Consider the following 4,765-nt stretch of genomic DNA (forward strand, 5'->3'; position numbering starts at 1 on the left):
GTGTCACTCCAGCTGATAATCCTGCTCTTTACTAAAACAACAACAACTACTACTACTACTACTACTACTACTACTACTACTACTACTACTACTACTACTACTATTACTACTACTACTACGACTAATACTGTTATCAACATTAACACCTATTACAACTCAGGAAAGCTTTATTTTTCTTCAACCCTTTATGCTTCTTAAAAACATGGAACTGCATTTTGGAAATGAAAATTCAAGTAGCCGAACACAAAAATGAATTAGATGCAAAAGATATTGGACGGCTCAACTTGAAACACTGCAGTAAACAATGCAATACATCTTGAATTTAGAATCAGTATAAAATGGTATTCTAACATTTGCATATAGCCACTACTTATACTCACACTCTCATATCTTCTTGGCGAATGGCAAACAGAGGAACAAAAAAATATCTTTTCAGTTGTCGCTTCCATACACACAGACAAAAAAAGAGAAAAGATAAAAAGAAAGTCAATAATAAAAAATCTAAATATGTTTCAGGAAGTGCCTCAACACTCTTAAAACAACTAGTCACAGGAAGGAGAAAAACAGAAACAGACAGAGAATTCCAGAGTTTACCAATGAAGGGGATGAAAGAATGAAGATATTGCTTAACTCCTGGACTACTGAAAGGGAACGGAATAAAGGTGAAAGTCTTGTGCAGCGTCAGCGTGGGGAAGGAGAGACGCATGCTGATGGCAAATTCAGAAGAGCAGTAACCATAGAAATAACAACACAAGACAGACTTCCCCCATTTTTTTCCATCTTCATATACTTGTGTGCATTTTTTGTAGCATATCAGTGTATTTGCTATGGTAAGCTCAGTAGGTATGAAATGTTCTCTAGGGTATGCATTAATTCATCCATTTATTTATTTATTTATTTATTCACTTATTTATTATCTATTTATTTCATATTCTACTTTTTATTACCACATCGTATTGAGAGGCACTTTTGTGACTCACTGTTTCCTTTACATTGAGAAATTACTTGTTTATTACAGTACAGCATAAAGCAAGTGTCTGCAGTGAGTCAGACACTTTGTCAAGCAGCCTTACCTTACATGCACATGGAATAACATAGGCAAGCATGACAGCCTTCACCTAAATGTAAACCTAAAAATGGAAGGACGTACACTGCGCTACAAAAACAGCTCCGTCCCCGTCACTCACCGGTAAATTGTGAGTGTGTCAGGAGGAGCAGCAAAAGCCAGTCCTCGTCGTCTGGCCGCGAGGAAGGAAAAAGGTCCCGCCGCTGCTGCATCCCACAAAACAAACACAAAATCAGGGGACTATATTAAACCCTCAGGACAAAAAGAAAAAAAAAGTGTCTGAGACTGATGGTGTCAACCAAAACTGGCTATCTCATATATGAAGTGAGTTATGACAAATAATTCACGCATTTTGCGCCCTCCAGCTCGATCTGTAGTGATGAGGCGATAGTTGCAAGAGTTGCGAGGCAGAAACCTTCGCCCACATCCCTATAAATCAAAATATGCAAAATACAACAAAAAAGGTGAGTCTGACGAAGAAATTACATAAAATAAGAAAGATACGCCTTCAAAAGTTAACAACCAAGAAGTGTTTCCGAAACTGAAATCGAAACTTTTATATGCGATGGACACCAAAAGGTGCTCCTGGCCAAATCATCGTTGTACCCTCCAGGGCCAGGCGGGAGCGGTGGGGTGTACAAAAATAGTGTGCGGTGCGGTAACAAAAATAGAACCATCTCGCTCTGCTAGGGGAATAATCCCTCCAAAGATATTTAATACGTTACTAAATGATAAAGAAAATCATAAATTTTCTTTCATTCGATGACAAGGAAAATAAAAAAGTGATGAAACTAATATTTTCAGAAATCTACAACGACGAGCCTCTAAAAAAAGGGAGACAAATAGTGTGGGCCGGCTCTAGTCATCAAGGCCCACGTCACCTTGACTTTTCAACGTGACAATCAACACACACATAGACAAATAACAACACTTCACAGAACAATACAAGCTTTCCTCTCTTTAATTTTTACTTGAATAAAGCTGCAACAAAGGTTATGACGCTAAAAAGTTAACTTAGATTAGGTCACAAATATCAAGGTGGTAACGCTTCCCGGGAGTTTTCGGAACTAAATCACTAGATGTCGTTGCTGCTCATCTAACTGTAGGAAAGAGAGCTAAAATATTGCTGTAGTAAATCCCAGGTGCATAAAGATCCATAGAACACTGATCATCATGATACTATTGAAATGACGTATCGATTTTTCAATATCCGGTATAGATAATATTGAGAGAATGTGGTCAAATTTTTTTTTTTTTTTAAGTGTGATTATCGAGTAAACTGCTAACATTTTCTAAATAAATCATATTACAAGTATAAAAACTTAATTTGAACAATGGAAAAAATAAAAAATCGCACTGTACTATATAGTATGACACAACCTACTTTCTCGATTACTCGATAATCACAAACAAAAAAAAAAAAAATAATAATTTGACCACATTCTCTCAATATTATCTAGGATCGTGATGAAAAAAGTAAAAAAAATCACACTGTACTATATAGTATGACACAACCTACTCAGTAACATCGTGATATATGGCTCTAGTTTTTTTTTTCTGGGATTTTAGCATCCTTCTCACGAAGCGAGCGACAAGGCAAAGTAATCGAGAACCAAAACAAACATCTCTCAGGCGATCCTGCTGCTGCTGTAGTGTCCAGCTGCCGTAATCCATTGCTTAGGGCGTAGTGGAGATGGGCACCGCAGCAACATTCAACTTCATGTTCGACAACGTGTTTCTTAAGTTCAACCAGCGCGGCCGAGTCAGGTGTTTGTTTTGGTTAGAGATACAGCATTACTATCGCCAGGACACTCCAGTTGCCAATTTTTTTATTAAAATTGCCCTTTCCATAAACTAGGAAGGAGATCTATGTAATTTGGACTTTTGACTGTCACAGACATGTTGCCTTTATGTTTACTGTCGTCTAGATTAAGACGTTTCCAATCAAGAGTGTATTCATTTGGAAATCTTAAGATGACCAAATAAATCTAAATGCCGATTCACTAAAAAATCAATTTATGTACATTTGTTCATGAAAAGAGTTTCATTTTCCTTGTGTTACCACTTGGAAGGGATTACGTAGAAAAATATATTATATAAGCCCATTGCATCTTCATATGTTTGTTGCCCTTGGCCAGTGTCCTTCCTACAAAAAAAAAAAAAAAAAAAAAAAAATATATATATATATATATATATATATATATATATATATATATATATATATATATATATATATATATATATATATATATATATATATATATATATATATAATAACACTGTAGGTATATCTAATATTGCTTGTATGTGAGAGAAGAGTTTGTGTCTGTGCTGCCACCTGGTGACAACCACTAGTTCTGAAAACTCCCCATTGAACAAAGAAAATGTAAATATGTTTTCTCCATAGAAGGAAAGATTTTTATTTTATTCTATTTTTATTTTATTTATTTATTTATCCATTTTTTTTTTTTTTACGTGGAAATCAAATTCACACTAAATGAAATGTGTTACAGTAATAGTTTCCAAGGACACTTTATCATAACATGCAAAATATTACTAATCTACATAACAGTAAAACACAGTAAAGGATAAATAAACGGATAAATTAGAAGATCTGATATTTGTTACCTAAAAACTCCTCAAGTGTATATTCCTGTTATTGTGGAAATTTTTTTATAATTGCCTTTTTCCTTTCTTCACTCACATTTTCGTACATACAAAAGATGTATACGAAAAAAAAAATAAGAACGTAAAAATGATAGCTAATTGTTAGGTTTCAATTGAATCTCCAAGTAAATATTTATAACAAAAAGATGACACCATTAGAGAAAATATATGATTTCGTGTCCTTCTTTTCTCTATGCATACACTAAAATAAGCACACGAAGACTGAAATACAAAAATTATAGTTTTGAAAAAGATTCGGTTAATCCTCAAAGGACTTTTTACCTGTAAGATGTTGCAATGAACATTATAGACTAAATTTACATTCTTTCTTCTTTCATATATATACCCTGGGAAGGCACAAAAATGGGAGACAAAAACAACGCTTTGGAAAAAGGTTAAAACTAATCCTTCAATGGATAATACTACTGACACGATACCATGGAAGCACATCCTTTCTTTCCTTCATAGATTCGTGGGAAGCTGACAGGAGAAAGGCAGGCAACAGTGACAGGTTTCGGTTGACTTGGAAAAAAAAAGTTTAACAGCGAGTTCCAAAACAGAGTGCACATGATGTAATGAAGCAGGTACTCACTTTCCTCCTGCACGTGTTGGCAGTGTTCACCGCGGCACCACCTGCCATCCTTTCCTGAAAATATCAAAACATCCACATAAAAAAAGTGATGCAGCTTGACTATTCTAAAAAGAGCTAAAAATGAAGCATCATGAACAGAACCACCACAAATCCTTTACTGCATGAGTTACAACATACACATGAACAAAAAAGGAAAGAATAAATACTGAAGAAATGTCGTAAATAAAACGTGTCAAATTCCTGCAAGCAAAAACACATGGATACATGAAAAACAACACTGAAAACAGAACACACTTGAAACGCTAAGAATGTTAAATATGCACAACAGTTGCAACAAAATAAAACGAACAAGCACAATTACATTTATAACAAGATCAAATAAGAAAATAAAGAAGCAAAAATATTAAATGCAAAGCTTCCCAACATTCAGCGGTACAAAC

At 34.6% G+C, this 4,765-nt stretch overlaps 1 protein-coding gene across 1 annotated transcript in view; it reads right to left on the bottom strand.

Annotated features, from left to right (window-relative positions):
- Positions 1 to 4,366, bottom strand: part of LOC135101291 (jmjC domain-containing protein 8-like) — a 194,238-nt gene extending 189,872 nt beyond the window's left edge. The window contains exon 1 of the mRNA XM_064005001.1: positions 4,326 to 4,366. The gene's annotated coding sequence lies outside the window, so the exon portion shown is untranslated. The remainder of the gene's footprint in view (positions 1 to 4,325) is intronic.
- Positions 4,367 to 4,765: the final 399 nt, after the last annotated feature.

Source organism: Scylla paramamosain, chromosome 6 (genome assembly GCF_035594125.1).
Source record: "Scylla paramamosain isolate STU-SP2022 chromosome 6, ASM3559412v1, whole genome shotgun sequence".
Classification (NCBI taxonomy): domain Eukaryota; kingdom Metazoa; phylum Arthropoda; class Malacostraca; order Decapoda; family Portunidae; genus Scylla; species Scylla paramamosain.